Source organism: Euwallacea fornicatus, unplaced genomic scaffold (genome assembly GCF_040115645.1).
Source record: "Euwallacea fornicatus isolate EFF26 unplaced genomic scaffold, ASM4011564v1 scaffold_88, whole genome shotgun sequence".
Classification (NCBI taxonomy): Eukaryota; Metazoa; Arthropoda; class Insecta; order Coleoptera; family Curculionidae; genus Euwallacea; species Euwallacea fornicatus.
In genome coordinates, this window is record NW_027096056.1 from 18,593 (window position 1) to 44,291 (window position 25,699).

The 25,699-nt window shown below is 31.7% G+C and overlaps 1 long non-coding RNA gene across 2 annotated transcripts in view; it reads left to right on the forward strand.

Annotated features, from left to right (window-relative positions):
- Positions 1-25,699, forward strand: part of LOC136350053 (uncharacterized) — a 31,699-nt gene continuing 6,000 nt past the window's right edge. Inside the window, exons 1-4 of one of the 2 annotated variants that reach the window (XR_010734051.1) lie at positions 1-175; positions 486-656; positions 2,058-2,226; positions 16,765-16,820. This is a non-coding gene — a long non-coding RNA (uncharacterized lncRNA). The remainder of the gene's footprint in view (positions 176-485; positions 657-2,057; positions 2,227-16,764; positions 16,821-25,699) is intronic. The other variant, XR_010734052.1, reaches the window with a different exon arrangement.

Genomic DNA, 25,699 nt, shown 5'->3' on the forward strand with positions numbered 1-25,699 from the left:
AATCATAGCCATGAGGGTTTTTCCTTGGTTTTCGTTAATTTAAACTGAAAATTTGCTAAATAGTTTACGTTTGAAATAAAAATATTATGTCATTTCAAATTGAACAGCAACAGTTAAGAAAGAAGTTATCCCAGTCGATGGAGAAAACGTTTACGGAACTAACACAACCCAAGAGGTAAGAAACCCATCGCTGAAAAGGAGTTGCCAACAACTCTCCACTTTTAGTATCTACTTTAGTAGGTACTCACAGAGTACAGGAACTAGTAATACATTTTTCTTTATTTTTACCACAATCAAAATTGATCTCGAGTACCATTTGCTAAGCAGCTTTTTCATAAACCACCACTTCAATTTCATCTTGGAGGTGGGATTCACTTCCAACTTGAAGTTGTTCGTTGTGTGGATACTTTGAAGATTGGTCTCATACACATATCTCAATATCCCGGTGTTTAATTAATGAAATCTAATACCACATTTTTTTAAAGAAAAATATGATCAAAGCTGACTCTCGTTTTTGCACAAAAATCACATCATACAGCTGAAAAACTGGAAATTGTGGTTCCAATTTGAATAAGATGGAAAAGATTCCATCACTCGATAGTGCAAGAAGCTGCCTGCTGGAGGAAGGTTTTCTAATGGGAACTGATAGAGGACAGGTATATATTTGAATATTTGTTAGTGTAAATTACATTTGAATAATTTCTGGGAATTAATTCTCACCCAGCTAGACCTCACTTGGAATTATTGTTTTTTGTTTAGTTATGCATTTGACTAAAAAAACTGGTATCTAATGAATCATTTACTTAAAATTAATAGAATCATTATTACTATTATAGCATAGGTATTTGAATTAGGAAGTAAAAAATAAGTAATAATAACTTTCATTTCCAAGTAAATATCATTTAAATCAAATAGTATATAATAATTAATAATTTTTAATTCCTGGGGAAACAGCAACCTAGGTATGTAAATGGAAAAGTTGGGTAATCGTCAACACAGGGCAAGTGAGTTTAGTTAACACTTTGTAATATGAATTATTGAACATTTGATATTTCTTCAATTTATAAAATAGTTAATATTTTTTTTGGATTTGTAATTGTAACCTTCATCATAATAATTCACTTGAGGATCCTGTAATAATACAAAATTCTAAAGGTTCATACATGTGTCGACATAGGATTGTTTTCCAGATTTATTTAGAAATTTCCTCTAAATATTCAATTTAATTATAAAACCAATTATATGTTAATACATATAGTTTGGAAGATGTTTTGTTTGAGATTTCATAAGATTAATTTGAAAGTTGACTGTTTAGAAGAGTTTTCTTTGGGATTTATATGGTTTGGAAGATATATTGTTTGTTGTGTGATTCAAATTTTGTAACATTCATTCAAAAGTTGACAATTTAGAAAAGGTTTCGTTGAGATTTTGAAGATTGTTTGAGATTTCATGAGATTTATTCGAAAGCTGATTGGTTAAAAGTCTTCTTTGGAGTATATAGATATTATTTGAAAGATATATATTGTTAGAGATTTCATAAAATAGTTCGATGACAGTCGTGGTCAGTAATCAGAAACATGAGAGTTCTTCCTTTGTTTTCATTAATTGAAACTGGAAAGTTACATAATAATTTACGGTTGAATTAAAAATATTAAGCCATTTTAAATCGAGCAGAAAATAATAAGAAAGAAATTATTCCAGTGGATAGAGAGAACGTCTACGGAATTTGGACGATTCAGGCAGTAAGAACGAAAAGAAACTCATCGTTAAAAAGGAATTTTCAACAATGCTCCACTTCTACTACCTACTCTCTAGTACGTGTTCACAGAGTATAAGAACTAGTAATAAATGTTTCTTTTTTTTTACGCAATCAAAATTTATCTGGGGCACCATTATGAAGCAGCCTTTTCACAAACGACTACATCAATTTCATCTTGAAAGTTGGATTCACTTGCAATTTGAAATTATTTGTTGTTTGGATAGTTAGAAGATCAGTCTCATATGTATCTCAATATCACTGTGGATAGTTAATGAAATCTAATACTATATTTTTTTAGGAACAATATGATCAAAACTCTATCATTTTATCGCAAAAGTCATGTAAAACGGTCGAATGATGGGAAACTATGGTTTCAACTTGAAGGAACTGAAAAAGATTCCATGGCTCGATAGTGGAAGAAGTCGCTTGCCAATGGCATGTTTTCTTATGGGAACAGAGAGAAACAGGTATATATTTGAATATCTGCTAATATCATTTATATTTGAATAGTGTCTGGGAATTGATTCTTACCCGTCAGTTAAGTTTAAGATTCGAACAAACTTATTAAAAAAAATATATATATACAGTGAAATCTCTCATAACGGACACCTCTCTTAAGCGGACACCCCTCTTGAACGGACACTTTGTCCTGGTCCCAAATACTTTCCATTAGAAAAGCATTGCTGCGATTCCCTCTTGAGTGGACACTCTCTTGTCCGGACACGGACAGTCGTTTTTAGAACTTCGAGAAAAAAAAATCTCTCTTGACCGGACGAATAAAAATTAAACCGGCAAATAAAGATAGGTAAATTTCTTAAAAAAATGTCGGTAAATTTCATTTATATAACGGTTCGGCCCTTTGGCGGTACCTTTGATGTATTGTCGGCATCAGTGTCGGCGTCTATTCAAAAGGCACTGATTTATGATTTGAAATGTTAATGAGAATTTAGCAACCCTTGATTTAATACAAAATGTACAATAAGGCGTCTAATAGAGCAGTCTAATATGTAGTTCATTTCAAGAGTTGTTCATCGTTTCATATTTCTAAATATGGGGCCAAAAGTACAAAAGCAATTTTTATCACTACAACAAAAAATTAAAGTTCTTGAAGTACGCGAACATGAAAAGTTAAGTGTTCGGCAATTAGCAGTACGTTTTAAAATAGGCAAAACACAGGTAGCAGAAATTATAAAAAATAGAGAAAATCTTATGAAGAAATGGTATTCCAATACTAACGTCGACGAAAAAAGAAGTTTTTTAAAGTCGCAGGGTCTAAAAATTGATCAGTTATGTTACAAGTGGTTTGTAGAGTCTCGGAATAAAGGAATCCCATTAACAGGTATGTACAAATTCCAAATTCTTTCAATTCGTTAATTTCCTTAATCGTTATTATTTCTACTAAGGTCCATTGGTACAAGCAAAAGCAAAGGAAATTTCAGAAACGCTAGGAAACAAAAATTTTAGTGCTTCTACCGGTTGGCTTAATAGATTTAGAACTCGTCACAATATAGCTTTTAAAACAATCTCAGGGGAGTCTGCTTCAGTGAATCCTGAGGATGTGAAAACTTTTTTAGAAAAATTACCCTCTTTAATAGAGAAGTACCCACCAAGAAACATCTACAATGTCGACGAAACGGGGCTTTTCTTTAAAGCTTTGCCAAATAAAACCTTAGCTCTAAAAAAAGAAAGATGTTTTGGTGGAAAATTGTCCAAAGATAGAATTACTATTTTACATTGTGCCAATATGAATGGTGAAAAAGAACCACTCTTGATAATTGGAAAAGCTGCTAGGCCGAGAGCATTTAAAAATATTGACTTAAACAAACTTTCAGTGATGTGGAAATTTAACAAAAAGGCTTGGATGACCGTTGACATAATGACTGAATGGCTAAGAGACTTTGACCGACAAATGGGTGCTCAAAAACGACAAATTCTATTATTTTTGGACAACGCTTGTTCGCATCCCAAAGAAATCAATCTCAAAAATATAAAACTATGTTTTCTTCCCCCAAATTGCACAAGCGTGTGCCAACCGCTGGACCAAGGAATTATCAAGAATTTCAAATTTAATTACAGGACTTTATTATTGAAACACTTACTGGTAAACATCGATGATGCAAATTCTGCACAGGATTTAGTAAAAATAATAACTTTATTGGATGCAATATTCTATGCAAATAAAGCATGGAGTGAAGTGACTAGCGTTACTATAAAAAATTGTTTTAAAAACGCATTTCACATTGAAAACCCAAAGTTAGAAGGACAGTACGATCCGGAAGAAGAACTCCCTCTATCCCTGCTAGCGGAGATTTATAAGAAAGAAGTGCCTTTAGAAATAACGCAGGAGAGCTTTGAAGAATTTTTTATCATGGATCAAAATTTATTTGTGGAAGAAATGCAAGAGGAATTTGTTTCAGATTCAATTTTAAAAAACATGGATGTTGAAAAAAGTGAGTCAGATGAGTCTGATGATGACCAAGAAAGTGCAGCAGAAATAGAATGCAGTATTAACACCTACAATGAAGCAATTAAATCGGTAAAGGCACTGAGAGTCTTTTCTTTACACCAAGGAGACACCAAAGCCTTAAAAATGTTGTCAAATTTAGAAATACACTATCAAGAAGCCTTTTTGAAAAGAAAAATCCGTCAAACTACGTTAGATGAATTTTTATCTTAATTTTTTTTTAATGTGTATATATGTTTGTTTTTTCTTTAAGTAAAAAAATCCTTCATTTCAATACATATGTGCATATTTTCTTGATCATTTTATATGATAAAAAAAATCCGTTATGCCTGAACTTTTTTTCCCTTTGAACGGACACTTCTCTTGAGCGGACAAAATTTCTGGCACCGTCAGTGTCCGCTTAAGAGGGATTTCACTGTATATACAGTGTGACCCACTTAAGAGCGGGACACCCCTGTAAAATTTTTATTTGTGGTTCGATTTTGATCATTTTTTTATATGTTGTAGGGCATCAAAAACTCTATTTTGTGACAAGTTCTTGTTACGCTCGCTTAAAATCTAAGGTCTACTTTGCCCCTTTCTCATGACGAAATTTTAAGAAAAGACATTAGGGAATTTTTTATTTTAAATTTAGCTTCAGTAATAACTTTAGAATTATTCAAAATGGCTGTATTTCAAATTTCGTTAAAAAATGTTTATCCATAAAAAAGTTATAGAACAATCAAATTTTATTTAATTTAAATTAATTAATGATTCAATGTGAAAAAAAAATTGTAACGAAAAGAGATTTAATTCATTTTAAAAAACCCTTGCTTCGATTAAGCTACCGTTCAACTGGATACATTTCTCGTATCTTCTTCTAGTATTACTCATTACTTTTCCGAGAGATAAGGGAGTAATTTCTTCACAGGCGCGTCTCAACCTTATGCATAGTTCTTCTCTATTTCTGGGGCGGTTTTTATATACTTTTTGCCCAAGAGTACCCCACAAAAAGAAATCTAAAGGGGTCAGGTCCGGTGATCTGGGTGGCCATTGTATTAATGGACTATTCCGTCCGATCCATTGATTGGGAAAGTTTGTATTTAGCCACTGCCGAACAATTTTCGCGTTATGTATAGGACTTCCATCAAGTTGAAAGTACATGTTACTTGTGTATAATAGTGGAAGATTGTCAATCGCATTGGATAATTAATTTCTCAATAGTTCTAAAAAACTTGCAGAATTCATATTGCCCTCAAGAAAAAATGGACCGATAAGTTTGTCATAGATTATTCCACACCAAACATTTACTTTTTGGGAATATTGACTTTTGCAGTTGATAATCCAGCGTGGATTTTCATGAGACCAAAATCTACAATTCTGTGAAGAAACTATCCCGTTAGTAGTAAATGTAGCTTCGTCACTAAATAGAATACATTTTAGAAAATTGTTGTTATCTTGATACTCCCCTTGCACCCACAAACAAAATTCCAATCTTCTGTTCTTGTCTCCTTCCTCCAAAGTATGCAGAAATTTTGGTTTAAATGGCTTAATTTTATTCTTTTTCAGGCATCGACGAATGTTTTCCCTCGGTACATTTAAATCTAAACTTGCTATTCTTAATGTAGCATGTGGGTTATTAGTAAAATAATTTAAAATTGCGATTTCTGTATCACCTTCATTTCTATTTCCAGGACGGTTGTTTTTTAACAAATATCTATCAACGGCTCCAGTTTCATTAAATGTACGATTTATTCGATTCACTGTACTTTTAGTAATCGGACGTCGATTAGGATATCTTGTGTTAAATATTCTAGTCACTTCCCTTACACTTCTGTCATTGTCACCAGAAAGACGCACTATTTCAATTTTTTCCCTTAAAGTTAATTGATTATTCATATCTGAACTTTTTCTTCAATCAAAAACAGTTAAATTTTCTTCTAAACCACCAAGAACTGGTTTATTTATTTACAAAAAGACAATTGCATTGTATTTAATGACAAGGATAAAACAAGTGACTTAACTATGTTTATTGGATCCGTACTCAGCCAACTTGACCAAAAATTATTACATCCAGATGGTTCAATAAATTTAAAATTGGATTGCTCTACAACTTTTTTATGGATAAACATTTTTTAACGAAATTTGAAATACAGCCATTTTGAATAATTCTAAAGTTATTACTGAAGCTAAATTTAAAATAAAAAATTCCCTAATGTCTTTTCTTAAAATTTCGTCATGAGAAAGGGGCAAAGTAGACCTTAGATTTTAAGCGAGCGTAACAAGAACTTGTCACAAAATAGAGTTTTTGATGCCCTACAACATATAAAAAAATGATCAAAATCGAACCACAAATAAAAATTTTACAGGGGTGTCCCGCTCTTAAGTGGGTCACACTGTATATACATTTATTATTACAGTTTACACTCATTTTGAGCAACATCATTACTAGACTAAGGTAAAAATCGGAATCCCTTTTTTCTTTGTTTCAACTAATTTATACAGGGTGCGCCAACTAAAACGAAACAGAGCTGTTTTCTCGGTTAATAAAAAAGTTATGCAAAAATGCTCGGACACGTCAACTTTAGTGTGGAGGGGGAAGATCTTTTATTAGATATTTACGGTGGTTGCCTTCACCCCCTGGGCAGGGGATGAACCACCTCTGAAATTTTAAATGGGAAGGGGGGTCGAGTTATACATCAAATTAAAGGTTTTTTGACGGGCTTTATGGTGATATCAAAATTTCTTACTTTCGAATAACCACTGATGAGTAAAACGATTATTTCTTTATGAACCACACTTAAAGCTAAAATCATGGATTTTGTTAGGTAATAATAATGGGTTTTATGAATTAAAAAAAAATTAAATATTATAATCAAATTAACATTTTTTCTTTTTCTCTATTAAAGTTAGATGCCATTTAGTCATTTTTGATAAATAATTCAAAATGAACAAAGTTTAATGTTTTTTGCTATACTAAAAATAAAATCCTTATCAACAAGTTTTTGCCTGGAAGTATCGAAAACATCGAAAATTAAACCCATTTGGTTTGTGACTCTCAGGTGACCTGGTAATTCATCGTCTGTGTTAATCGTTAAAAATGGTTTATTCAACTGCAGAGAGAGTTGAGATTATTGAATTATTTTTTGTAAATGGAAAATGTGCGAACCAAGCAGTTAATGTTTTCAACCAACGTTATGGGGACAAGCATGTAAGCCGAAAGTATGTGTTGGATTTAGTAGCGAAGTTTAGAGAAACTGGTTCAATTCTTAACGTAAAAACGAATCGTAGACACCCGGTCAGAAATAAGGCGGTGGAGGTAGGAGTTTTAGGACATATGGTTTTAGAACCAATAACCAGTACAAGACAGTTGGCGACTTCCACTGGAATAAGCGCAACCAGCATTTGTAGAATTTTAAAATCACACAAATTTCACCCCTACAAAATTAAACTTGTCCAAGAATTAAACGAAGACGATTTTGACCGCCGACTACATTTTTGCGAACTCATAAGCCAACGAGCCACTGAAAATCATAATTTTATTTTCAATATTTGCTTTTCGGATGAAGCAAGTTTTTCTTTAAATGGCATTGTTAATCGTCATAATTGTAGATATTGGTCAGATATTAACCCACATATCTTCCACGAAGCGCATACACAACATCCTCAAAAACTAAACGTTTGGGCGGGTATTTTTGGGGATCACATTATCGGACCATATTTTATTCCCGGAAATCTGACTGACGAGACTTATCTTCAGTTGCTGGAAGACTTCGCTTATCCCCAATTAGTAGATCTTGTGGAAAATAATCCGGATTATTCAGAAAATTTATTGACATTCCAACAAGATGGTGCACCACCGCACTATGCTTTAGCCGTTCGGCAATTTCTAAATGAAAATTTTCCTAGTCATTGGATTGGTAGAAGGGATCCAATTGAATGGCCTGCAAGGTCTCCAGATTTGACTCCATTAGATTTCTTCTTTTGGGGTCATCTCAAGTCGAAAGTGTACTCCACTCCTCCAGGGACTTTGGAAATTTTGCGAGAACGTATTGTTAATGAATGCCGCCAAATAACCCCCGAAATACTCCAGAAGGTACGACAGAGATTCGAAGAAAATTTATTTCACTGTCAGAAAGTTAACGGACAGCATTTTAAACAATTGATTTAAATGATTTTATGCGTTATGTATTTGTAGTATTCATAAAGAAATAATCGTTTTACTCATCAGTGGTTGTTCGAAAGTAAGAAATTTTGATATCACCATAAAGCCCGTCAAAAAACCTTTAATTTGATATATAACTCGACCCCCCTTCCCATTTAAAATTTCAGAGGTGGTTCATCCCCTGCCCAGGGGGTGAAGGCAACCACCGTAAATATCTAATAAAAGATCTTCCCCCTCCACACTAAAGTTGACGTGTCCGAGCATTTTTGCATAACTTTTTTATTAACCGAGAAAACAGCTCTGTTTCGTTTTAGTTGGCGCACCCTGTATAAAAAATATGCTTGTTATGCATAAGGGTTCTAGAATCTACGATTTCCTATGTAACGTCGCAGTAAAGAGTAATATTTCCTCTAATTGCAAGTTCTAGACAATAGTAAACACTACGCAGTCAAACCCTTTCTCATCTTTCGTAAATATGGCAATAGTTACCATATAACTCCTCCATCTTTAAGAGGCAAACTTAATGGAATGGGTTTGACTGTTAACATCTTTTAATTTTAATTCACTATTTTCCTCTTTTTTAACTTTTCTTTTTCTTTTTGAAAGTCCTTTGCATCTTATTAATAAAATACTAATTATTATGATTATTATAAATATCCACAAGGTTGCATCTGACCAAAGTAATGTTTCATACTGGCTATTTTCCAATGCTGGTGGTAGGTACTCGATAATGTTCTTCAAGTAATTGTATTCTTGTAGACCCAATCAAGTTGATTGTTAGAGATGATTACATATTTTGGATGTAGTCCATTTGAACTTTCGGTAGAATAAATGCAACTTCTCTACTTAATTGAAATTTGTTAACAAGTATCTTTTCTTCTATGATAAGTTCACAATCAATTGAAAATTCAATCAAAGTAGGCGCACTAGTTTTCGTATAATGGTCTGATGGGCACCTTGACAACATTTGTATAGTTTCTGAAGGAATCACTAATAGTTTATTGTTTGTAACTTGTTCTGTTAGCGTTTTCTGTGATGATAGAAATGTCTTTTGGCACCTTTCTAGTGGACAGTTTGTAAATAGATTAACGACACATTCATCGACAGGTTCTTCATTTTCTTTGCAGAAGAAGATTTCTCCAATTTCTGGACAGATATGTTTCTCGAATTGTAACTTTCCATTGTTTTGTACCACAAAGGGAAATTTTAAGAGAAGTATGGATTTACTTTGGATAACTGAATGTATGCGATAAAAGTTACAATTTTCGGTTTTTAGGATTGGGATATGTATTGCAAAAATTATTTTACTTTTAACAAAAAAGACTTGGGTTCCTAATAATTGATAATATTCTACAGGGTTATTTAATTTAGGTATTTTATCATTTTCGTAAATTTTATAGAGTTCTAAAAGCAATTCATTAATTTGAGAGATAGATATTATAGTGTTATGGATTGAATTTAAATTTGCAAAAATAATAGCATCTTTTAAGTTATCTAAAAATGTAATTAAACTTTGACAATCCAGATTAATTTGAGTTAAAATGTTTTGAATACTTAAATATTGGTCTTGATTTCGAATTAATTTATTTACAGTACCTTGGATCAATTCTATACTCTTTTTTAGTTTTTCTTGATTTTTTGAAATTATTATCATTGTGTTATTCAAAAGATTTATAATATTCCTGGATAGTGTCATTTGTCCATTTATATGTTTTACTAAGTTTATTTGATTTGTTTGCAATTTTTTAATAGTTTTATAATAATATTTGCCATCTTCATAGTCTAAATTTTCAAATATCCATTTTTTACAATGATCGATTACGTTTACTAAATCTCTTCTCTTGTCCAAAGATTGGAATTAGGATAAATATCTACTAATTTTTGTTCAGTTGTATTTATGAGAAATTCTGTTCTAGAAAGTAAATTTTCTACCAATCAATGATTAAATATTAGATTTGTTGCGTTCTCTTTAACGATATCGTTTCTAATTGAAGCATATGATTCCTTTATATTAGTTAATTGGTTAATTAATGATTCCACATCTACATAATATAAAACCGTATGTTTCGTATAAATTATCCGCGCTGATCCTAATCTAATTAGTAGTAAGGGATTTTTGATGGAAATAAATTTGGCTTCTTCATTGAAGGCTGATCATCAGCACTATTGTCACGATTTTTGGGTTCATCCTGAAAAATTTCAATTGTTTTACTTGTAGGTCTTTTAATTGAATTTTTATGATATTCTGCATTGGTTGTTTTTACTTTTATCATTGATCGATCTTTTAAGTTATAATTTTTAAATTTTGGTAAGGTTTTGTTACGATTTTTTATTTTTACATAGATTGGTTTGTTTAACGGTTAAGATACGGGATCTTCACGTTTTTCATTCCTTTTTAAAATTATTTGTTCTTTTAAAAGTTGATTCTTTTGGGCTATTTTTTAATACAGTTCTTGACAATTTTCTTTATGTTCCTGAACATAGTTCGATACAATTCCGCGATCATTCATACCGAGTGGGTCTAAATTGTTTATGCGTCCCTTATTAACTTCAAAAGGTGTGAATTTGGTAATGCTATGAATTGAGTTATTATATCCCAATACAGCTCTTTTCATAATTTGTTCTGAATTCCAATGTTTATTGGTTTCTTTCAGCCATCGGTAATGTTCGATTATTGTCAAATGAAACCTTTTAACGGGAGAGTTAGAGTTACTATTCTTAGAGGTGGTGTAATGCAGTTCTATTTTATAAATTTTGCAAAAATTTTCTAAATCGATGTTTTTAAATTTTGACCCTCAATCACTAGTAATTTTTAAAGGAAGTTCATGATGAGTGATGAAACTTATCAAATTTTCGACAATAGACACACCTATTAAACTATTTAACAAATAAGCTTGACCATACCTAGAAAATGCATCAACTATTGTTAAAAAATATTTGTTTTCTATTCTGTATGTATGTAATGTAAAAGATTTGGTAGTTGTTGATGTTAAATTGAATTTAATAATTGGAGAATTTCAGTCATATTTGTTTCTTTGATATATTTTGCATTCATTAACATATTTTTCAATATAGACATCCATATTTGGCCAATAATATTTCTTTGTTAAAGCAATCTTCATTTCTGTTATTTCCCTATGGCGAGTTTTTGTATTGTGATGCAAATCTAATTTTTTAATTTGATCTTCGTCAGTTAAAATATCTTCTCGCATCTTTGGAGATTGTACGAATCTAAATGAAGAGTTTATAAAAATATTTTGCATTGTTACCGTAAAAATTATTCCCAATCGCGAGTCTCGGAACAAATGTGCGTAAAGACGTTTAGGATTAACATATTCTTTTATAAATTGAATAATTCCATTAACTAGATCGTTTTTTGGAAGTATAACATAAAATTTTGTATTTTCGAAAATCTTTTCCTTTTTACATTCTGCCTTTTGAATATCGCCTCTTATTACAAGGACTTGATTTTTATACCCGTTAAATATTCTTTCCGTAATTGGTAAATTAAAAATTGGATTTTCTAATGAGGTTTACACTGTTTCTAAATCATCGTCAGAATTCTCGATGATTTCTTGTGGAAATTTCTTTAAATTCAATATTTCGTTGTTTCCGTATTTATTATTAGGTGATTTGTTTTGCACATCAGATATAACATTAATTTTTGGTGGTTCTATATTTCCTAATATTTCCTTAACCGTTTGTTCGTTTAATTGTGGATACTTTTCTCTATTTTTACAAAATTCTAAAATTGCCTCATCACAATCACCTGGATTATTCGTTATTGAAAGTGTTTCTAAAGCATTTAGATCTTTACTTGAGTTTCTAGGTAATGCATCTGCAGCAGTATTAAATTTTCATTTCTTATATTTAATTGTGTAATCGAAGTTTTCTAATTTAAGTCTCCACCTTATTAACCGATTTTTTGGTTCCTTTAGGAAATAAACCTATTGAAGTGGTTTGTGATCTGTTAAAATTGTGAATTTTGTTCCAAACGAATATAGACGAAAGTATTTACATCCCCGTGTTACTGCAAGTAACTATTTTTCTATCGTAGAATAATTTATCTCGGCTGGGTTTAAGGTTCTAGAAGTATAACCAATCGGATGTCCATTTTGGTACAAAATAGAGCTTATAGCGAAGTTTAATGCAACCGTATTGAGTTCAAATGGTTTGGAAAAGTTCGGATACGCTAATACTGGTTCAGAGGTTAAGACGTTTTTACAAATTTGAAAACAATCGAGAAATTCCTTATAGTACTAAATTTTTTAATTTTTCTTTAGGTATTGTGTCATTGATTTTGTAATTTTGGCTAAATCTTTAATAAATTTTCGATAATAGCCTACTAATCCGAAAAATGACTTTATTTCTTGAACTGTTTTTGGTAGAGGGAATTTTTGAATTGTTTCAATTTTCTTCGGATTTGGCTTTATTTCTAATGGTGTTCTTACGTGTCCCAAGAATTCTACGTCTTTACGAAGGAATTAATTTTTTTTCTTATTGTACCTTAAAACATGCTTGGCGTAATTTTGAAAATACTAATTTTAAATTTTGAATATGTTCTTGCAACCCAGTAGTGAAAATAATATCATCCATATAAACCATACACACTTTATCTTGTAATTCTTTTAAAACTTCATCCGTAACTCTTTGAAATGTACTAGGTGCATTTTTAAGTCAGAAAGACATTCTTAGATACTCATAATGACCATTTTCTACAGTAAAAGCGGTTTTTTTCGATTGAATTTTGGGCCATCTCTATTTGATGAAACCCACTGGCAAGATCTAAAGTAGAAAAATACTGAGCACGTCCTAATTTATCTAATATGTTATTAATATTTAGAATAGGCCATCGTGAATTTACCGTTTTTTCGTTAATTTTCCGATAATCTGCTACAATCCTCCATTTTTGTTTATTTGTTGTATCTAATTTCTTTGGAACAATCCATATTGGTGAGCTGCAAGGACTAGAAGATGGTCGAATAATTCATTTTTTAGCATTTCGTTGATTTGATGCTGAACCTTTTGTTTGTGAATAAATGGATATCTATATGATTTAGTATGTACCGAAATTTCATCCACCGTTTTCATTTCATGTTTAGTTTTTGAGGTAAATGTTAACTTATCATCAGGTTTTAAAAACATATCGGAGTATTCTTTTGTAATGTACCCTTAGGCTACGCCTATGCAATACGCTATCTTAGTAGATTGCCCTGGGATGACCATATGTTGGGAACCCATTATTTTCCTATTAGGGTTCCCTTACATAAAGAACCTTTCACTCCTTTACCCTTATCAAGACAAAAGTCTAAATACGTATTCATTGGCTAAAAAAAATCGGTACAGCTGCAATTCTCCTTAAATTCTCATTTTGCTATTCTTTTAAAACGTCACGGTTTAAAGACTTAGAAAGTTACCAACTATGGATTATCCTGTGAATTGCCAAAACCCGGGGTACGTCTATGAATACCGACCCCCACATATTGGTACTGAAGATACTCTGAAGGTAAAAAGAAAGAGTTAGACACAGAGAGACATAGAGGAGATATATAGTGTCAATGCAGGATTAAAATAATCTCTCAGTATCCTCTTTCGAATAGCTACTTTGATGTTAAAAATCATTCATTATTTAAATTTGTGAACGATTAAGGTGTGCGTATCACAACCAGTACAATAAAGATCTACCAAAAGTGCTTCCGAGTTTTGTTTCGCGAAGTTTCATTACACTTTACATAGTTTCATGATTGCACTTTTCTCTTCTGAGCCTATATGATCTATTCTGATTAAATTTTGTATATCATTTCCGTCCTCATAATTAACATTATACAAAGATAATATATTATTTTTCATATTATCTAAAGTGCAAATATAAGTTTTCCCATTGAACAGTCGGACTGGAAGGCGTTCTTTCATTGTAATATCAACAGTTTCATTTGTATGGTTTTGAATTTCTCTAAGTGCGTATCCGTTCTTGGAAGTACTTAGACCTTGCAAGATCATCATTCCATCTAGGTCAACTCGATCTATTATGATATCGTTTTCAAATATTGTTATTGGAAGTTTCTTAACAATTTTTTCATGTGGATTTATTGAGAAATGATAACATTCATCCAATTTTTCTTGAATTTTAAAAGGAATTTTAATTTTGGAATTCACTAAAATTTTATTTATTAAATCTATATTCAAATCCAAATTCAATAAATCTGTCAAACCTAAGATTCCATCGAAATAATTGTGAAAATCAAATAATATAAATTCTATACCGTGGTTAATGTTAAATTATTTTAAAATTGGAATGATTGCACAAAAATTGGTAGTTTGACTGCCTAAGACTGTTTTAACAATATTTTTTGATTCATAAATATTATTTGGAAAATATTTTTTGACAAAAGTTGGTTTGATTACTGAACGACTACTACCGGTATCTATTAAAAATTTTATATTTAATGCTTTAATTTCGATATATGACAGAGCGCCTTTAAGTGAAATATTTGTTTCTACTATCTGAGTTTCTTTGATTCAAAAAATGTTACGAAAATTTCCATTTCTTTTCCCTTCAGATTCATTTGAAGCAATTTCGGTTTCTTCCACACTTTCAGGAAAGTACTCGGTTTCTTGATTGTAACTATCCCATTTAGTTTCTGGTTCCAATTAGTCTTGAGCAAATAATTGTGCACTAATTATGTCATTAGCATTGTTTCTCTGAAAATTATTGTAATTCCTATAATTTCCTGTAGTATTTCCAAAATTTGAATAGTTAGTTCGAATTGTAGGGCTTTTTGAAGTAGTTGACATTGGAATCGGTTTTCGTAATTGATCTGGTTTTATTTGACCCGGTCTAAATACATTCATAGGTCTTTGATTTTGGTAAAACGTATTTGATTGTTGTGGGTTAAAATCTGAATTAAATCTTTGTGGTGGCAAGTTAATATTATAATTAGTTTGGTAATTTTCAAATCGTCGCATTTGACTATTAAAATCTCGATTAGGTCTTTGTTGATAAAAATTTTATTTCATTGGTTTATCGCCTCATTTACCAAATAAAGATTGGAAATTATTAAATTCATTTGCGTAAGCCATCTCATATTCTAAACTCTCAGGTCGTTTTAAATGCATATTATTTTTTAAAACTCCTGTACATCCGGCGATAAAGGTATTCAATGCAGTTTTCTCATGGTGTCTAATATCCCATTGTTTTTGTACTGTACAAAGTGTATTATCATTTTCAATACGTTGGATAATATTACTTAAAATTAATTGTACTCTTCTTGAGTCTTTCAGCTCTACCTACTAATAAATTTTGGATCGATTCGAAAATATGTGTGTTTAGCTTTTCGTCTTTTAACGAGAAATAACTAGAAATTACACTCTCAAAACGGCCTATAAACCTATTAAGTGTTTTGCTATAATAATAGGGTTTAGTCGAATTTAATCTGGATTGAAACAAATCCCAATTTAATTTAGGCGGTACTACACATGCACCTGTTGAACCACTACTAGAAGTCATTTTTAGGTTTTCACTAGTAGATGTATTATTTCCTTTAATTTAAACGCTAATCAGTCGATATGATAATTAATCGATCGGTTCGTCAACTTCACTATCGCACATTAACGATTGTTTTTCAAATTATTACTATTTAATAAAATTCGCAATTCTTAATTATCCCCATCCAAATCCTTTAACAGAGGATAATTGCTGGTTCTTGAGAACTTGATTTCCTTCTCGGGTTCCGTTGTGGTCGAGTTTGATGCTTTTTACATATTGTGCAAATCAGGGTTGAAACCACTGGTAGTGTCTTCTTAACCGCACGATTCGATTTTCCAACATTACTGCGCAATCCTACCGACTGCGCCAGTTAAGTTTGAGGTTCGAACAAACTTACTTAAAATATATATATATATAAATTTATTATTACAATTTACACTTATTTTGAGCAACATCAACACTAGATTAAGGTAAAAAATCGGGATCCTTTCTTCGTTTTAACTAATTTATATAAAAAATATACTTATTATATATAAGGGTTCTAGAATCTATGATTTCCTATATTACGTCGCAGTAAAGAGTAGTATTTCCTCTAATTGCAAGTTCTAGACAATAGTAAACACTACGCAATTAAACCCTTTCTCATTTTTCGTAAATATGGCAATAGTTACCATGTAACTTGGCTAGACTCCACTTAGAGTGACTGTTTATTTTTCGCTTAGTTATGCCTTTGACGAAAATGATTGATATCCAATTAATACTTTACTTAAAATCAATGAAATCATCATTACTATTATAGTATAGGTATTTGAATTAGGTAGTAAAAAATACGTAATAATAACTTTCATTATCAAGTAAATCAAATTTAAATCAAATAGTATATAATAATTAATAATTTCTAATTCCAATAGAAATGGCAAGCCAGGTATCTAAACGGAAAAGTTGGGAAATCGTCAAGACAAGGCAGGTGAGTTCAGTCAAAACTTTGTAATATGAATTCAATATACAATTTATAAGGTAATTAACATTGTTCATGGATCTGTGATTGCAACCGTTATCGCAATAATCCACCTGACGATCCCTTAAAAATGCAAAATTGTAAAAGTGCAAACGTGTATCGACGTAGAATTATTTTCAAGATTTAATTAAAAGTTATCTCTAAATATACCATTTAATTATAAAACTGATTACACATAAGTATATCCTCTCTAGTTGGCTGCGGCTGTGTTGGGGCGTTTGTCATTCTCCTCTCTTATTGAAAATGAACCTTTTGCACTCGCGAATTGGTCAATTTTTATTTTGAAGACCAATTAATTCTGGATTATTTTTTGTTTTCGATCAAAAGATAAAAGTACAAATGCACATTTTTTCTCATAACATCTCCTCGAGCAGAGAATGTTTTTGGACAGACGCAACATTTTTGAAAAATAGATTGTTCCGGTTTGAGGTACAAAACTGAGCTCTTGTACACAAATTATCATTAACATTAGGTGTTTTCGAGCGCCAATACAGTTCAATGTGTTTTATAGATTTTGTGGCCAGTGGCTGCGGAAATGTTTAATTTTGTGTGAGGCTTTTTACACTTAGTTTCTATACCAAACTTTTTTACACAAAAGAAAACTAGAAACACTAGTGCACTAGAAATGGTGGTCATCGGCGATGGATTTGTCGAATACAAAAAAAATTATGTTGTTACATGCCAACAAGTAAAAAAAATGGGAACTCAAGTTATTTAATTGAATTTCTCGAAAACCGTTGCTCCTAGCGTCACCAATACGGTATAACTTTTTTAACTAGAAAAGGTAGGGGAACAAATTTTATGAGTCCAAAATGACATACACCGTGGCACAAAAAAGTTTATATGGTTTAAATGACTCCTAATTGTCGATTGTGGCACCCTCTAGAAGATACACCGAAATCGTCGATAAATTTGAATTGATCATCTCCAAAAACAACTATATAAGAAATTTTGTGAAATTAGCCCGAACTGTTCCAGAGATATTAAAGAAAATTTGATTTCATGTTTCAACTTTGACACCCTGTATCTCAGTTATTATCAACTTTTGTTATAACATAAATTTAGCTATATTGCATTATTTTTATGTCATAAATCCATCGTTGCTCTGTGTCCTATTACTTAAGACTCCCTCTGTATATAGGTGTAGGGTTGTAAATAGCTATAGATTATAGTTAATAATTTTAAGTTGTATTAATGAAGGGGCACTCATGGATATCCTCTTAAGAGTACGCCCGTGGTAGGTATTAGGTGATAGACAAGAATTCTCAACCATTTGCCTCGTCGATATTGAAATTCTTCCCAATAGACTTTGTCGACATTGGACTTCCCCACAATAAATTTTGGTCGGACCTAGAATTGTAGTCCCAATTCCGTTTGGTGAAATTAGCGGTAAATGACCAATTTTTCGTTTAAGCGTCATAGTTTAATGTGACGGGTAGACTAGATTGCCTTAGCGGCACCCTAGCCAGGGTACGCCCATGGTTTATGACCGTAGGCTTTTTTATATTTAAGGGAATTGAAAAATATGTATAGGAGCTTTTTCTTGCCGTTGGTCTCTAGCGATTCAGAAACTGTGCCCGCGCTCTGTCTTTCGCTATATTGTCATTTCACATTAATAAATTAATACTTACAATCTTTCTTCGTAACATGTAATTTCTTTGATAGATATAAACACCACCTTATATCTACATCCAAATTAAAACCTGATACTGCATATGTATTTATACAGGGCGTCTCGGAAGTAATGGAACAAAGAGCAACAGCAGGTTTCTGTCATCAAAATATTACGATCCAACGCAATTGTTGCATTCCGAAAGTTGATATTAAAAAATATATAGAGTGTTAAAGTTAAAATTTTATTTCATATCTTCGGAATCTGTTGATCTATGACAATGAAATTTGGTATACGGGGGTTTTTGGACGTGATAAACAATCTAATGCTGTCGGTTTTTTTGTCGTTAATAAAAGGCGCCCTTGAAACTGCTTTAGTTAGTTAAAAGGACTTTAACTTTTTTCTATGCAGCTCCAGTAGCCATATTAATTAAAAATATTATTCTGTTTAATAATAATAATATTAATAATAATCTTTACTTCCTAAGAAATAGGCTATCGACCGTTAGGTCTTTCTGCCCTTGTTTAGAGTATTTTCAACTTTTCATAGAGTTTTTTCAAACCTACTCATATTTGAACAACATTAACATAAATTAAATTATGGATTCTTATAAGTTAAATTATGAATTACGAAAGACAAAAAAAGAAAAAAAATTTACATTGGAAATTAAATTTATGAATTCTAATGAAATTAGGAGTAGGATTATTTTAGGTTTGGAAATGCACTAACAGTTTGGATGCAGGAAAAAAGAAGCGGGATTGTCTTGTTTGTCTTGCTAAGCAAAGAGAGTTTAGTATGTCTAGGTTGTGAGTGTTGTTTTTCTATTGGTTTTTAGTTGTAATATATAGTCTCATACATTACCTTATATTACAATGGTTCCCCTTTGCTTCCATTCAATCAAAACACGAAACAATATTATTTTGACATGCAAAAGGAAAGAGGATGCCTGTACGTAATTCCTATTGTAAATTATGCAAATGTGATGTAAATTTTGAGGCTACTAATAGGTATACCTTTTTTGTTTCAAATATTAAACAGAATAATATTTTTAATTAATATGGCTACTGAAGCTGCATAGAAAAAAAGTTAAAGCGTTTTTAACTTACCAAGGCAGTTTCAAGGGCGCCCTCTATTAGTTACAATAAAACCAACAGCATTAGATTGTTTATCACGTCCGAAAAACTCCGTATACTAAATTTCATTACCATAGGTCAAAAGACTCCGAAGATATAAAATAAAATCAAAAATAAAATTTTAACTTTAACACTGTATATTTTTTAATATCAACTTTCGGAATGCAACAATTGCGTTGGATCGTAATATTTTGATGACAGAAACGCGCTGTTGCTCTTTGTTCCATTATTTCTGGGACATCTTATATATAAGCGTCGTGCTTATATCCGACCATCAGCGGCACGTGCGACAACTCAGTCTTCGCATCGTCACGAAGCTTTGACGAGTAGGAGGGTCACAGTGGTGAGCGCAGAAGGGCTGGTCGCGAGGCTGTCTGGAGCTGCCGTTTTTGCAGATTTTGTTAGTAGTTGCAAATAGTTCAGTGAGGCCGTGGAAGACTGACGTGGAAAGGGTTTCACGTAAACAGCCGTTGTACACGAGTCAATCGATCCTAAACTCTAGGCACAAGTCGATGTTGATGTCGGAGTAGTTAGCAATCCCACGAGAATCCACGGAATCCAGAATAAATGCTGAGTCTATGTTAATATTATTATAAATAGAGAGGTAAGGATGTATGTGGGCCATTATTGCTATTATTATTATCGAAGTCAGTTGTTAGTTATCGTTGTTAAGATATTTGTAGTAATTTAATTAATAAATAATTTTTTTTTATATTTCAAGTTAGTAAAAACGTAATTAGCTTAACGAAATTATTATATTGTGTGTATACGACGAAAAAATATGTGTGACGTGATGTACTGTTGTAGGCCGGCCTGTCCACTATATAACGCACACAGTTAACGTAATAGTTTTTCCTTGTATTCGAATTGTTTTCAATTTAAAATAGAAAATTTTGTCCATTTAACTGATTTTCCATCTCTTGAAATGAAAAAGGTAGCCATATCGAGGGATAGATTTTTGGTCGTCCTGTATGTTGAATGCGTCGAATTTTCAAATTTAAATTGAATAGAATACGATTAGAGAGAAAAGCTAATATATTAACTGTGTGTCCGTCCTATAGTGGGTAGGCAGGCTGGCACCGGTATCTTCTTGTCACGTGGTTCTACTTTGTGTTTTTCTGTGTGTACGTAGTTTATATTTCGAGTACCTTTACATAATGATTTTCCACGTGCCCGTAGTGTATTTCCGCGTGCACTTATTTGTATTTTACATGTGTCTTTCAAATTTTAGTTCGAAACGGTCCGAACGTAAGACAAAATTATCACGTTAGTCTTATGCGTCGGATAGAGGGTAGATTTCTTTCTTGGTCGAGGAAAATCTTAATAAAACTTTTCTTCGATCCTTTTCACTCGCAGTGTTCTTTCCTTGTATTTCTCAACAGAGGCAATGGAAAGTATGAATAAATTCCCTCCGCCATCTGATGAAGAAGATGCAGGTGTACTTTATTTTCTACTTGCCTATAGTCTATATATATAGGATTTCCTATTTAAAGCTGTGATTAAAAATTACTGAAAAACGATACGTTGTACGAAAAAAAATTTCAAATAAAAGTTGTCCGATAAAGAAGGAGACATGTCATGACGACAGTGACTTTTAGCCAAAACGTCATTTTAATGTCATTTCAAGGGCAATTTTTTTTCCAAATGGCAACCTTGTATTTTTTAACAGATCCTCGCAGACTTTCAAACAATAAACATCTTTTATTTGAACAATTTTTTTATTAGACATTTTGCTGCAGAGTTATCCTTAATTTTTGTCCAATTTTTGAGATAGCCGAAATTATTGGCTTTTTTAAAATAAAGTTTTGTAATTCATATTCCGTTTAAAACTCATAAAAATCCTTCTATCTAATCAATAAAAAATATATATATCTACGAAAAAAAATCTTAAATTTCTTCTTGTTAGAATCTACCTTATAACAAGGTCTACAGGAAATCTATATTCTTTTTTTCGACAAATTAATTGTTTTGTGTGAAATTATTCAAAATTCAATAATTTGAATGGATTGCTACAGTTTGGATCAAAAATTAGAAAGGGCTTTTATTTATGGAGAGGCTGGAAGAAATGTTAGTCGTGCAGTAGAACTTTATGCTGCAGGATTTCCAAATGAAAGAGTTCTCTATTGGGCGAATTCAACAGTGTCATTAAAAATTTTAAAGAAACGAAGACGTTGAAAACAGAAAACACAATTGCTCCCGAAGTGCAACACATGAAGGCACTCAAATGGCAGTTTTTGCAGCTGTTGCTTTCGATTTCTATGTAAGTTGTCGTCAAATTGCTACTGAATCGGGAGTATCATAGATACGGGTCCAAACAATTATAAAGGTGAATAAATACTAATCCTTACCACATTTCTTTTCATCAGGAACTTCACGGAACTGATTTTGAAAATCGAATCAATTTTTTTAAGTGGCCAAGGCACTAATTAATTAAAAATGGATATTTCTTCTGTAACGTTTTGTTTTCGGACGGATCCTCATTCACAAACCATGTTGCAGTGAATCGCGATAATTGCATTTTTGAAGTGTTGTAAATTTACACTGGCTTAAAGAAGTTGAACGTTAAAGACTATGGTCAATAAATGTATGGTGCGATATTGTCGGGAAATACATATTTGGATTTTTTTTCATTGAAGGAAACTTGAATGGAGAAATGTACCGCAATTTCTTGCGTAATAAACTTCCGAAATTGTTAGATAACGTTCCACTTGCGATTAGACGGGTGATGTGGTATCAGTATGACGGCTATCCATCTTATTTTTTTAGAATGTGTCGTGAGTTTTTTTATGAACTGTATCTAGATCAATAGATCTGATAGAGCGACCTAGTGAATTGGCCTCCTAGGTCATCTGATTTGACCTCATTACATTTTTTCCTATGGGTTTTTTTTTTTTAAACGCAAAGTTTATGCAGAAGCACCAACAACTGTAGACGACATAAAAAAAAGAATTGATAAACGGAGAGATTTTGCGCAGAGCAAACAATTTTTTTTTCGAATAAGTGTTGATACGTGTTAGGAGCAGGAAAAACATTCTTTTGAACATTTTCTTTCATAAGTTTTTCAAGTCGGGATTTTAAATTAATTTGCCAAATACATTTTTTTTATTATTGGATAGAAGGATTGTTATGAGTTTTAAACAGAATATGTATTGCAAAACTTTTTAAGAACAAAAATGCAAAAATTTTGACTATTCATTACTTTACGTAGTATTTCAAAAATTGGACAAAAATCGAGGATAACTCTGCAGCGAAATATCTAATAAAAACATTGTTCGAATAAAAGATATTAATTTTTTGAAAGTTTAGAAGAATCTGTAAAAAAAATATGGGGTTGCCATTTGAAAAAAAATAGTTGCACTTGAAATTGCCTTAAAACGACGTTTTGACTAAAAGTCACTATCTTCATGACATGCCCCACTCTTTACCAGACAATTTTTTTTCAACTTTTTTATTCATACAACGTACCGCTTTGGAATAATCTTCAATCACAGCTTTAAATGGGACACCCTGTATATACATTATACATACAGGGTGTCTCTTATTAGAAAGCCAATTCAATAACCGAAGATTCCTTAACGAAAATAATCAGACTTTTCTTGTGACACTTTTTCTTTAGTGTTTTTTATATTTATCATACAGTTGAAGTTAGTTTTAAAAAATTGTTAATAACTTGGGTGTTTTTTAAGATATTTTAACATTTTAATTAAATTTTGCAGTGGCGTATAGTTCGATTAGACGCACATTTTCTACGGTTTGGATAAAAAAATTTACAGAAACGATAGTAAAATGGGGGGTCGCATATATTTTTCGCCCCCAACTGTTTTTTGTCCACGTCAACGATTCATTTGTTTAGTTATTTGAATTGGCTGTGTCGTTATCTGGATTTCTTCGTTCTTGTAAAATTTAAATTTACACCGTACGTTGGAAGATGTTTTGGCTTATTGCCTCTAACACGTTATTTCCGGTTTTTATTTACGTCGAACATGTACCACGAAGAGGAAATTTCACAAATTGTCCATAACAATCTGGATATTGGCACGAGAATGATTGCTTTTCAAATGGAAAATCGAGAGAATAGTAAGTTCAACATACACCAAATACCAAAACGACAATCGTATGTGTGTTTTGGAACTACGGTCTCGACATAAATAGTAAATGGAAGCCATGTATGGCGGGGCAATAAGTTGAAATATTTTTTGTGAAGTAAGCTATAAATCTAAATTTTACAAGAATGAAAAAATCCGAATAAAGGAACAACTAATTTCAATAATTAAACAACAAATGTACCATTGGCGAGCGCCAAAAAAAGTTGGAAGGAAAACGTATACACGACCCACTATTTTTCCGATTCTTTTTACATTAAAAAAAAATTTTAATCATAAGAAATGTACACTTAATTGAACTATACAAGGGTATTAATGCTATACGACACGGAATATTGTGGCCAAAATACGAGACTTTCAAAAAGTTTTATCTTTGGACTATATGAGGGTCTGTTACGACTACTTTTTAAAATTATTTTCATATTATATAGGGTGTCCCAAAAGCCCTAAAAGTATCAAAGTTGTGTTTTTCAAATGAAACCCCTTGTATATTATTACATTTTTGAGTTCTTCGTTCAAAATAAGTGTGTATTTTAATAAGATTTACAGTACCTAACACTTAAGGTTGTTTAAATAATTAAAATTTCATCAAAATTTTACATTATTTTCATGTTTTAAACACTTAAAAGAAGTATTTAAGTTATGTAAGTGCAATTTGCAGTGTAGTGTAATAATAGATAATATTTTGTATCCCAATCATGATAAATTTGCTATCTTATACAGGGTGTGCAAAAATGAAAACTAATCTAGTAAAAACTTTAAGTGGCCATAACTACATTAGTTTAAACGCAATGCCACATTTTCTAACTTACCAGAATATGTTATTTTCAGTTGCCTATCGAATGGTACTAGGACGTTCACAGCTAAGTCTTCGCGTTTTTACAGAATACACTATATAATTGTTGTTTGCACCATTTGGTTTGTTTCTGTTCAAAGTTCTAAATTACATATCAACTATAACATAAAACAAAAACAAAATAATTATAACAAATGTTCAAAATGTCGACCGTCCATTTTTCCAGACACTTACAAATTCTTTTTTCAAAACCACTACTAATTCTGGACAACATTTGCGGGGTCAAACGCGTCTCTTATACGTATTTTTATATCATGCGGAGTTATCGGAGGCGTATTGTAGACAATTCATTTTATGTATCCCCACATAAACAAATCTAGAGGAGTTAAGTTCGGGGATCGCAGGAGCAAATTTTGAAATCAATTTCTCCCAATACACCTTTTTTTAAAGCTGACATTTAAAAATTGCCGAACCTCACGATGATAATGAGATGGAGCTCGATTCAATTGAAGCCACATGATGGTTCTAATATTTAAAGAGACTTTTTCTAATAATACTGGAAGTTTGTGTAAAAAGGAAATCTAGAAACATCATTGTCTACAATACGCCTCCGTAACTTGCGTACACAATATGAGTCAACCATGCCATTTATATGACAACTATTGCCATATTTACGAAACATGAAAAATAGTTTAACTGCGTAGTGTTTACTATTGTCTAGAACTTGCAATTAGAGGAACTACTACTCTTTACTGCGACGTAATATAGGAAATCATAGATTCTAGAACCCTTATGTATAATAAGTATATTTTTTATATAAATTATAATAGTTAAAACGAAGAAAGAAGGGATTCCGATTTTTACCTTAGTCTAGTGTCGATGTTGCTGAAAATGAGTATAAATTGTAATAATAAATATATATATATATATATATATTTTTAAATAAGTTTGTTCGAACCTCAAGCTTAATTTCCGGGTAAGAATAAATTCCTAGACACTTCAAATATAACTAATACTAACAGATATTCAAATATATACCTGTCTCTCTCTGTTCCCGTAAGAATGATAGAACAACAACAAGAAATTACATTTTCACAAAACACATACCCATACACGCGCACAAATACCTATACAAGCAAACTATAAACTATAATAAACGCGACTAATTAACAACAACAACAACG